The sequence below is a fragment of the Myotis brandtii genome, unplaced genomic scaffold (assembly GCF_000412655.1).
Source record: "Myotis brandtii unplaced genomic scaffold, ASM41265v1 scaffold128, whole genome shotgun sequence".
Classification (NCBI taxonomy): Eukaryota; Metazoa; Chordata; class Mammalia; order Chiroptera; family Vespertilionidae; genus Myotis; species Myotis brandtii.
Genome location: NW_005354508.1, coordinates 1,307,326 through 1,319,853, shown reverse-complemented (window position 1 = coordinate 1,319,853; position 12,528 = coordinate 1,307,326).

Genomic DNA, 12,528 nt, shown 5'->3' with positions numbered 1-12,528 from the left:
TTTTTTTTTTTCGGCAGGCTGGAAGCAGGTATCTGGGATTTATTTGTCTTCTATAATTGAAACTTTGTAGCCTTGAGCAAAGCCCAGGGTGGGCCAGGGAAGGTGGGAAGCTTGGCTTCCTCCATCACTGGGGCAACCCAAGCCTCCTGCTCACTCCAGCTCTGTGGCCGCCGCCATCTTAGTTGGGTTAATTTGCATACTCACTCCTGATTGGCTGGTGGGTGTGGCTTGTGGGTGTAGTGGAGTGGTGGAGTGATGGTTAATTTGCATGTTTCTCTTTTATTAGTGTAGATTCCACTACCTTCTGGACAGCAACATGTATATGTCTAAAATCACACAGAACTGAAGAAATTCCAAAAATTAACTCTTATTTTTCTCTACAAGCAAGTTATCCTCCTCATGCTTTATTCTAACTTTGTATTCTATCTCTAGATTTTTTCCCTTATAGATAACCACTGCAGGTAACTTGGAAAATAAATCCTGATTTTCTCTTTCCCTTCATATTTTTCTTCAAAATAATCATCTGACCCTTGTGGTTTTCTTCTAGTGATCTTCCAAATGCAGCTGTTCATTTCTGTTCCTAATATTCTTGCCTTAGTTCAGGTCATTACTGTCCCTAAAGTAGATTGATACAATAGTCTTTTGACTTACCAGCTTCTAATATTAGCTTTTCTAACAATTTATACAATTACTGCCAGTATAGTCTCAATTTAAGATTTGTACTTTTAGTTTAAGATAGCCAACCATGAATTTAATCATCTCTTCACCTACCCAAACTCTAACAAACATATGAAAACACAAAAGGCCTGAGGAAATAAAAGCCAGCTATCATAAAATCCGAGGAACTCCTTAACCATAGAAAAAAAATTGTATCAGATTTATGTTGAAGAAACAGATGAAGCCACATCCTGAGAAACTGGTGTTAATTGTGGCAGTTCCTAGATCATCCCTAAAAAGTTTTAAAATCAGTCGAACTCTCCCTTTCTCTCTCTAAGGAGAGTCCACATCAACAATGATTTGTGTTCTCAGGCTAATTGAAATAGGCAATTCACTAAGGAAAGCAGATACCTGTCCTGCTGGGTCATGAAGGAGTAGCAGAGCCAAATTAAAAACAATTCTCAAAGAGGTTAAAGAAAAGCTAAAAAGATAGTCTTTCCAAGTAGAAAATATTTTAAATTGCTTCATCTTCAAAGTAAATCTCTCTTTACTTTTGCAAATATTGATTCTCCAACCTGTCTATCAGAAATTCTGTTAGTTGATAACTGTTGATAATTTTTCACTGACTGCCTATTCTATTAAGAGTATTTCATTCCTATACATGATGAAAACAGGAGAATCAAGATAAAGAAACTAAACAAGAGACTTTAGAGAAAATTGAACTAATTCTAAAAACAGAAGCAATATTAAAGACAATTTTTTTATTGGCAGAGATCTCAGTGATATATAGTGTTTCCAAACCAATAATAGCTTGCAAACAAACAAAAAAGAGACCTATTTGAGAAAAAAAACAAAACAAAACTAGGTATCCTATATAATAAAAGCCTAATATGCTAAGTGTCCAGTCACCCGGTCAGCCGTTCAACCAATCAAAGTGTAATATGCTAATGATACTCTAAGGCTGCTCAACCGCTCACTATGACATGCACTGCCCACCAGAGGGCAGACAGTCGACCGGTCAAACAGTCACTATGACGTGCACTGACCACCAGGGTGTAGATGCTCCAACTGATAGGTTAGCTTGCTGCTGGGGTCTGGCTGATCAGGACTGGGCGAGATGGGCCAGACATGCCCTGGAGCCCTCCCGTGGCCCCTCCCCAGCTGGCCAACCTCCCACATCCCTCCCCTGCCCCAAACATGCACCGATGGGGATCCTTGGCCTGGCCTGAGCCCTCTTGCAATCCGGGACCCTTCTGGGGATGTTAGAGAGCTGGTTTTGGCCTGATCCCTCAGGCCAAGCCGAGGGACCCCATTGGTGCATGAATTCGTGCACTGGGCCTCTAGAAAGAAATAAATTGCAATTCAATTTTTTTGTTATAAAAATGTATGCATAAATAAATTAACAAAAGATTGAATAATCTTGGCATTAATTTTTGACCTTGAGTTTCACTTATTTTCGTGTTTAGTTTTTCATCTTCTATTTTAAGCTCTACTCCTTGGAAGTGACCAGCAATATTCATTTCAAGTAGGTCCTTTTCTAAGAACCTCTGATTTTGTTTTTCCTGGTGGTGGCCTCTATGGTTACTATATAACTGTGCTTTTACTACCTTTCTTGCATGATACATACTGCCTAACTATGAGGAAAATGTTCTTAAATTCTCTTAGATTTTGTAAGAAAAACTGATGGCAATTATGCTTAACTAGAGGCCCTGTGCATGAAAATTCATGCACTGGAGGGGGGATCGCTCAGCCCAGCCTGCCTCCTCTCACAGTCTGGGAGCCCACAGGGACGGGAGGCAACCCGGCTATCAGGGGAAGGCGACACCCCCATCACACCTCTGCTGCTGCCACTGCCGGCAGCACAAGCCTCGGCAGGCCCTGGTTACCTGAGCCTCAGGCAGCCCTGAGAGGCCACAGGTGGCCCTGGGCAGCCAACATCCGAGGCTTGCCTGCACCTTGCGCATCAGCTGGGCAGCCGGCATTCGAGGCTTGCCTGCTCCTCGGGCCGGCCCTGGGGGGCTGGGGGACTGAGAGCAGGTCCAGCCACACCATGTGCCTGCCGTGCCCCCAGCTGGGCTGAAATGACTGGGGGACTCCAGCGGGCCTGAGGGGACTGGGCGCTGCCATCTTGTGGCTATCGGCAACACCATCTTTGTGATGGCGTGATGGTCAATTTTCATATTCCCTCTTTATTAGATAGGACTAGAGGCTCAATGTATGAAGATTCGTGCAAGAATAGGCCTTCCTTCCCCTGGCTGCTGGCACCAGCTTTCCTCCGGCACCCAGAACCTGGGCTGCTTCGCTCTGGCTGCTGCCAGGCACCCAGGACCTAGGCTGCTTTGCTCCTGCCACTGCCAGGCATCTGGGACCACGGGTGCTTCACTCTGGCCTCTGCCATCACCCACAGGGGGCATGTTCCAAGCCACACACCTGGTGTTTGTCCGCTGGGGCGGGGGGCAGCACGCAGTTCCCTCCCGCCCATCTGCATGCACAGCTCCTCCTTAGTGGTCATGATCCAGCCTCCTCCTGAGCCAGTTGTGATGCCCAGCTAATTTGCATATTACCTGTTTATATATATAGATTCCTTTATCTCCACTGTTAGGCCTACCTCTGAGAAACTTCTTCATAGACTCTTTACAACTTAGTCTAACACATCTCACTGTATCAGTTCTGCATGGGCAAATCTTATAATTCACATCTTCTGGTTTGTATGTCCATGTTTTTGTTTGTTTGTTTGTTCTTATCCCCCATGCTGGGTAGTTCATATTCTCCATAATCAGATGGGAAACAACTCATGGAAGATTAATTGTTTTGCTAAAATATATGCAACTAGTTAATGTTAATTAAGGGGATAGTATCTGAATTAACACCCAAGATCATAAATGGTCTATCTATTCAAAAAAACTAATAAACATCCACTTGATCATTTCTCCTTTTTGCCCTTTATTACTCAACTTTTATAAAAGTAAAAATAATTTAGCTTGTAAGAGTAATGTTCAGCAAAATGTTTACCTTACATGGTAAAAAAAAACAAACAGAAGTTATAATAGGATTGTTTTGCCAATTTCTTGCTATTCTAAATGAGTGAATTAATTATTTGGATTTTTAAAAATACTGTTTATGTTATACAACAAAGCATTAGTGCAATATTATTTTTGAATATGTATGTTACATTTGATTATTGTTTTATCTTTTAAACACTTAATATATGACAGACTGTTTTAAGAATAATACATTCTTATAAAATTTATTTTATAATTTATTTAATCCTTATAACCATCTTGTAATGTAGGTTTTAATATTATCCTCGCCCTAACTGGTTTGGCTCAGTGGATAGAGCATCAGCCTGCGGACTCAAGGGTCCCAGGTTCGATTCCGGTCAAGGGCATGTACCTTGGTTGCGGGCACATCCCCAGTAGGGTGTGTGCAGGAGGCAGCTGATCAATGTTTCTCTCTCATCGATGTTTCTAACTATCCCTCTCCCTTCCTCTCTGTAAAAAAAATCAATAAAATATATTAAAAAATATTATCCTCAATATGCAGAAAAATAAACTGATGGCCAGATATAGTAAGTAATTCCCTGGCCTATATAGCCACTAAGTAAAGAAACAGGATTTGGAGCCCGGTTGTTTAGCTTCAAAACTTTTACTCTTAATAATTTAATGCTATTTTGCCTTTCAACAATGAATATCAAATATTTAAATGTTAAAAAAGGTATTTCAAGCCTTTTTGCTTGCTTCACATATCTCTTGACATGATAGATGAAATGCAAGTAAGGAATGTAATCTTATTTCATATCACCATCCACACAATGTTATAAAGAAAATATGACTTGAAATTTTTTAAAAAGCCCAATGCAATACTAACTATTGGGAATGAAAAGGGGATTACTTATTTCTATTATCAATGCCATGTCTTATCTCTATTAATACAAATTTAAAAAAACTATCTTCTAAGTTAAAGCCTTGAATTGATAACTTCTGCATAAACATTAATTTATGTTTAATATCTTCTTCAGAGAGAGATGATGGATTTAATATTTTCTTGAGATATATTTAGCATTTTGGGGTGTATCTAGACTAGAAAGAGGATGTTTTTAGTCCTTATGTAACAAAAAGAGAGGTTTAAACATTCATAATATAAGCTTATATGCTGATTGCAAAGGCAGGGTTTTAAAAGGCAGTAAGTGAATACTCACAAATAAGTATTCAAGAAATTCTTGCTGTTTGCTAAGCTGAAGGCAAAGTCTTAGCCCTTGAGGACCTTACAATTTACTTGGAGAATCAAAACTATTATATCTGAAAGGGTGAACGTAATACTAAAGTGCTATTTTACAGTACTAGCAACTAGAGAAATAGAATCAAATATATGCAGTTTATACTTTATTCATTATTGAAGATGAAGATTGGAGACTGGTCTTAAAGTAAGACTGGGATTAGAGCTTGGCAAATTCTGGAGAGAACCACAGTTTCTTAAAAAGGAGAATCAAAAACATATACAAGATATGCATGTCAGGCATAGAGTCAGGAAATAAATATTTAAGTCTATACCCTGCCACATATAGCTTCTGTCAATATATTTTCCTTCTTTTTATTCCCCCCAAGCATATAAAATGTTCTCGCTGCTGGAGGACTGTACATAGATAATACCTGGGCCAGTGGACTACAGTGTGCCAATTCTTAGTTTAGAATGTCTATGTGGAATTCTACCTGACTGGATTCAGAGTTTAATACTGTACAGCAATGGCAGAGAAGGTGGGAAAGAAAAATAAAGCTGTATTATTAGAATCATCAAAAGCCAAAATAAAGCATTGCACTTGGATTTGATTTTATTCACTAATTATAAGGTGAAAGTATTTAATTTCTTAATTAATTTTAAATATTTTTAGCATTAAGCTAAATAGTAATCATTTGATCTTAGGAAATCAAATGAAGAGTGTTTAAATAAATGGGAACATTAAATCAGTTCTTGCTTTATTTCTTTTTGAGTGAAGCCAAAACACTATTTTTTAATTTCTAATGCTTCTGAAAGTACACCTTTCAATGACATCCAATGATTGCTGGTGTTAATATGTTGACCTTGGATATCTTAGTGCACAAATTAAATGAAGACCATATGTGGTGGTTTTCTTTGGAGATGGTGTGTATTTTTGTACTGTGAAATCAAGGAGACTGTTATTGAAACCCAAATCCTAAGTTTTCTATTTGCTCACAGCAGGAATGTTGTACCTAGGTCCTAGTAAGCACACAACACATGCTTAGTTGTCAGAGTTCCCTGGTGAAATTCAGAGGTTTTGAAAAGTTCCTGAATACTCACAGCATATTTACTATCCTCACTTGTGGAATCCTTACACAGTAGCTTTCCTGGTATGATCTATGAGCATGAATATATGCAATGCATAGTTTATATATTACACAAGCGGAATGCTTTGTTATCAACTGTATTTTCCATTCTGATTAGTCAATTTCTTATTATGTATATTGAAATGTTATACAAACATTTAAAATGTAGAAAAGAGAGTGAAATCTCAGGAGAAAACACTGATAGTAAAACTTTTACGGAGATGGGTGCATGTTTTTCATAATGATTACATGAGAAAAACAGCAGTGCATGCAGGACTGCTGAGAAAATTCAGTGAAATGGATATGGGATCACGACTGGCAGAAGGGAGGCAATTATAATATTAATTGATGATATCAAGGTGCAATTTTTAAGTAAAATGTTTCAGTAAACTAATAAAAATAATATCCAAAGAATTCTCACTTCAAAAGGTCAGCCACTAAGTATGAATATGAAAATTTATAAAGAGGAATTAAAGAGAACACAGAAAGCAGAGAACTTTATTAAAACAATAAATTACTAAAAGGATTAAAGTTGCTTAGACATGCATGTTTTAAATCTACAAAGTTTAAGACTCAACTAAAGCAAATTTGCTTACATAAGAATATAAATACTAAGCTAGAGACAAAATCTTCCATTAGATCCTAAATTAATGGTAATTTTAAATCACCCCTGGAGGGTATGTTTACTGATATTGAAAGAGAGAGAGAGGGAGGGGGAGAGAGAGAGAGAGAGAGTTTGACAAGAGAGAAGCATCGATAAGCTGCCCCCTATGCACATGCCAACAGGAGGAATTGAACACACAACCCAGGCATGTGTCCTGACTGGGAATGAGCTCACAACCTTTTTTTAGTGCACAGAATGACACTCCAACTAAAAAAGCCATCCGTCAAGGGCTTTTTAGTAAGTTTTTTAGTCTATGAGAGAAATGCAATCTGAGAAGCTTTTCTATGAGTTTATCAAAACTGTAATATTGTATTCCTAAAGTTGATTGGTGGCAAACTTGTAATATGTTTTTTTTAAGTCATTGTTATAACATATACATGTTATTATTATTTAATTCTCACTGGAGGAGTGAGGATTTTTTTCCCCAGTTAATTTTTATAGAGAGTGAAAGGGAGGGGGCAAGGGGAGAAAGAGAAAAAAAAAGAGAGAGAGAGGAAAGAGAAGCATTGATGCAGTGGCTCTGGTGCTGGCAGGAGGTGCAGTGGGCCGTCGCTGGCTTCAAGTGCGAGTGGTGGCTGCCCACCCCTATCACCCCTCAGGAGCAGGGGGAGGTGGAGAAGCCCTGAGGGGCAATCAGGGCTGGCAGCCGCTGCTCACACCAGCTGACAGCACTGAGTGATTGGGGCCGGCAGCAGGTGCGAGCGCTGGGCGGGACCACGGTGCACAGGAGCAAAGAATTTTCAGTAACCACCAGAGGCTTGCCCCAATGACAGCAACCAGTGCCCCACCTTGGTCTGGCACCCCCGCTCACCTGCTCCACCACCCCGCCATGGCTGACGCCCACCATGTTCCATGCTCTGCCGCCTGCTGCCGACACCCACCATGCTCTGCGCATGCCCCCAGTGGTCAGTGCACGTCATAGCAACCAGTTGTTCAGTTGTTCCACCATTTGTTCTATTTGCATATTAGTCTTTTATTATAAAGGACTAGAGGCCCACTGCACGAATTCATGCACCAGTGGGGTCGCTTGGCCTGGCCTGCGGGATCTGGCTGAAACTGGCTCTCAGACATCCCCTGAGGGGTCCTGGATTGTGAGAGAGCACAGGCCAGGCTGAGGGCCCCCACTGGTGCACGATCGGGGCCAGGGAGGAATATGGGAGGTTGGCCAGCTGGGGAGGGGCTGCAGGAGAGCTCCAGGGTGTGCCCGGCCTGTCTTGCTCAGTCCCAATCGGCTGGACACCAGCAGCAAGCTAACCTATTAGTCAGAGTATCTGCCCCCTGGTGGTCAGTGCACGTCATAGAGAGCAGTTGAGTGGCCTTAGCATATCATTAGCATATTACTCTTTGATTGGTTGAATGGCTGTCTGGAAAACCGGACACTTAGGATATTAGGCTTTTATTATCCTATATAATAAAAGGATAATATGCAAATAGACCAAAACAACCAAACAACCAAACAACAAAACAACCGGTCTCTATGATGTGAACTGACCACCAGGTGGCGTGCACAGGATATGGCAGGTGTCAGCCGTGGCAGGATGGTGGAGCAGGTGAGTGAGGTCGCCAGACCAAGGCAGGGTGCCAGTTGCTGTCATTGGGGCGAGCCTATGGTGGTTACTGAAAATTCTTTGCTCCCGCTTCCGCCACGGTCCCACCTGGTGCTCTCCCCCACTGCTGAGCTGACAGCACTGAGTGATTGGGGCCGGCAGCAGGTGCGAGCGCTGGGCGGGACCACGGTGCACAGGAGCAAAGAATTTTCAGTAACCACCAGAGGCTTGCCCCAATGACAGCAACCAGTGCCCCACCTTGGTCTGGCACCCCCGCTCACCTGCTCCACCACCCCGCCATGGCTGACGCCCACCATGTTCCATGCTCTGCCGCCTGCTGCCGACACCCACCATGCTCTGCGCATGCCCCCAGTGGTCAGTGCACGTCATAGCAACCAGTTGTTCAGTTGTTCCACCATTTGTTCTATTTGCATATTAGTCTTTTATTATAAAGGACTAGAGGCCCACTGCACGAATTCATGCACCAGTGGGGTCGCTTGGCCTGGCCTGCGGGATCTGGCTGAAACTGGCTCTCAGACATCCCCTGAGGGGTCCTGGATTGTGAGAGAGCACAGGCCAGGCTGAGGGACCCCACTGGTGCACGATCGGGGCCAGGGAGGAATATGGGAGGTTGGCCAGCTGGGGAGGGGCTGCAGGAGAGCTCCAGGGTGTGCCCGGCCTGTCTTGCTCAGTCCCAATCGGCTGGACACCAGCAGCAAGCTAACCTATTAGTCAGAGTATCTGCCCCCTGGTGGTCAGTGCACGTCATAGAGAGCAGTTGAGTGGCCTTAGCATATCATTAGCATATTACTCTTTGATTGGTTGAATGGCTGTCTGGAAAACCGGACACTTAGGATATTAGGCTTTTATTATCCTATATAATAAAAGGATAATATGCAAATAGACCAAAACAACCAAACAACCAAACAACAAAACAACCGGTCTCTATGATGTGAACTGACCACCAGGTGGCATGCACAGGACATGGCAGGTGTCAGCCGTGGCAGGATGGTGGAGCAGGTGAGTGAGGTCGCCAGACCAAGGCAGGGTGCCAGTTGCTGTCATTGGGGCGAGCCTATGGTGGTTACTGAAAATTCTTTGCTCCCGCTTCCGCCACGGTCCCACCTGGTGCTCTCCCCCACTGCTGGTGCCAGAGCCACTGTTCATACTCACTGTTGGTGCCAGGCACCAGCCCCAATCGCTCAGCACCATCAGCGGGTGCAATCAGTGGCTGCTGGCCTCAATTGCCCCTGAGGGCTTCTCCACCTCCCCCCCCCACTCCTGAGGGGTGATCTGGGCCAACAGCCACCTCTTGCACCCACTGCCAGCAACAGCCCTGCTTCCACCCCCAGCCAGCACCAGAGCCGCCACTTGCACCCGCTGCCAGTGCTCAGTGCCGGTCCCAATTGCTCAGCGCCATCAGTGGGTGTGAGAGGCGTCTGCCGGCCCTGATCATCAGCGTGTCAGAGTGGCAGCGGTGGGAGCAGGACTGCCTGCATCCGGGACCAGGGGCCCCGGCAGGAGGGATTGGGTGGGGGCATGGAGGATGGGCCGAGACCCACCCCTATGCCTACTGCAGCCTCACGGCCCACAGTTCCTTTCAAAGTACACGAATTTGTGCATGACCAGAACAACACATCCAGTCACTATGACATGCACTGACCACCAGTGGGCAGATGCTCAACGCAGGAGCTTCCCCCTGGTGGTCAGTGCACTCCCACAGTGGGAGCACTGCTCAGCTGACGGAGATGAGCAGCACTCCCACAGCGGGAGCAGCCGCTCAGAGGGCGGGTCCACAGTGGCCCGGCTGACCTGGATGAGCGGCGCTCCAACAGTGGGCTGATCCCTGCAGGCCACAACGCTCACCAGTGCAGGAGTCCATGCACCGGGTCTCTAGTCTAATATATACGTGTATATTTATTAAATATGCTTTTTAATTAAATAAACACCATTTGTAAATTTATTATCTGTACAGTCCCTCCTAATTTTTTTTAATCTTCTATAAATATCGCTGTATTTTGACCAATGAGTTGAGTTTGGTATTACTTTTGATGAAGTTTTGTTTCAAATTTACAAAATAAGCCAATTACCTTCTTAGAATGAGTCAGCTAGAGTTATTTTCTGATCTCTTCTGAAATCCTTGAAGTTATTATAAGAGAGTAGTAGACATTGTGAGATTTTATTGTACCTCAGATTGGTATGTATGACCTTTAGAAGTGAATGGGCATATTTAGCCATAAGGACTTGAAAATACAGTTAGCTTAAGCTGACCAAGAGATAGGAAGCCAAGGCTATATTTGGAAGATTTATTTGTTATTATGTTTCCTACTTTGAAGTCCTACTTACAGTTATCTTTTGGTTTTCTTCTTGTTTCTAATTCTTAAAATATAAAAAGAGCAAAAATGTTCAAAAGTGTCTTACTATGGTGATTAATATCTAAGGCTTATTAAAAAACAAACAAACAAACAAAAAAACAGCCAACATAAGATACATAAAAGAACAGGGAGGTAGGAAAATATAAAATAAATTTTAAAAATACAAAAGAAAATAAGCATTATACTATTAAGAAGAAATATAGGCGAAGATTTGTCTGTATGTTGTGTGGCATTTTGCAGATGAGGGAAACTATTTCCCTTTTACAACCTGCCATAGGAAATAAATTTGTCTTCTTCAGTAAGATGATTGCTTTATGAACTGTTATACTTTTGATGAATATATTTTCCAATCGAAATCAAAATGCAGTTATGAACTTTTTAGAGCAAGACCTGCATATCACAGCAGGGCTGAGAGAAGCTGAAGGTCAAAGGGGGAATTCCTCCATGCTAGAACTTGTTTTTGCAAGTTATGCCAATATCCACAAAGTCACTAGTACTCATTCTCAATGGAAAGGACACAATGAAAGAAAAAATTCAGAAGAAAGCTTGATAGCTATTCATAATCTCACATACAAAATACTGTGAAAATAACAACACACACAAAACTTTCTCCCAATAGCACCATATGCATTTTCATTAAATTAGGCATAATAATATTCCTTAAAGTAGTAACTACAAACCGGAATATGTTTTCTTTATTAAATATTCAATGTCATTTAAATTTTGTTTACTATTATTACACTTTGAAATAATTATCAGCAAAGCCACATATTAGAGCACTTATTTTAAATAGGAAATGATAATCTATTAAAGGTCAAGTGTATTGCATGGATGAATCAATTGGTATGTTTTACAAAGAGAGCACCAGAAGAGATCAAGTACAGATATATTTCATTGCATTTGAATAGAGACAATATTCAAATTCTTATATTACTCTATTTAAAGTAATATTCTCACAATACAAATTATAAATGTCTTTTATGAGAGAAAAATCTTCGAGAGTTTGTCACAGATATCTATAAATATGCTTTTTTTTCCTAAGCCTTCAGATTCTCAGGTCTTAAAACAAAGAGTACTATGTGTAATGGAAAGATCAATCACTAAGAGTCAAAAAGTTTAAACTGAGATACAAGTGCAGTAACCAATTTACCACATGAACTTGAAAGCTTATTTAAAATCTTTGTGTGTTTTTTTCAATGCTACAACTTGAAAAGCTATGGACTAAACTAGTCTTCTAATCACAAATCATGTCCTTTTAGAAACTGATATTGTAGTGAAGAGAATCTCAACCTATCCTATCTAATAAAAGACAAAAGGGTAATTAACTGTACCTCTGCTACGCTTCCCATTGGCTAATCAGGGCGATATGCAAATTAACTGCCAACAAAAATGGCTGCCGGCAGCCAGGCAGCTGAAGCGAGCAGGAGGCTTGCTTGCTCCAGTGATGGAGGAAGCCAAGGTTCCCCGCCTGCCACGGCCAGGCTCTGAGCTCTGAAAGCAACAATGTTTCAATTATAGAAGCTAAACAAACCCCAGATACCTGCTCTCAGCCCGGTCGCAGCCTCAGAGCTGAGAGCACCAGTGACGGCAACAATGTTTCAATTATAGAAGGTAAATAAATCCCAGAATAAAAAAAAAGAAAAAAAGGAGAGGCTGGGAGCTTCAGTCACTGGCCAGCCTGAAAACGGCCCTCAGCCCCTCACCCAGACTGGCCAGGCACCCCAGTGGGGACCTCCACCCTAAAGGGGGTGTGGCCAGCTTGAAAACAGTCATCAGCCCATCATCCAGGCTGGCCAGGCACCCCAGTAGGAACCCCCACCCTGAAGGGGGTGTTGCCAGCTGCAAACAGCCATCAGCCCCTCACCCAGGCTGGCCAGGCACCCCAGCGGGACCCCCACCCTGATCCGGGACACCCTTCAGGGCAAACCAGCCGGCCCCCACCC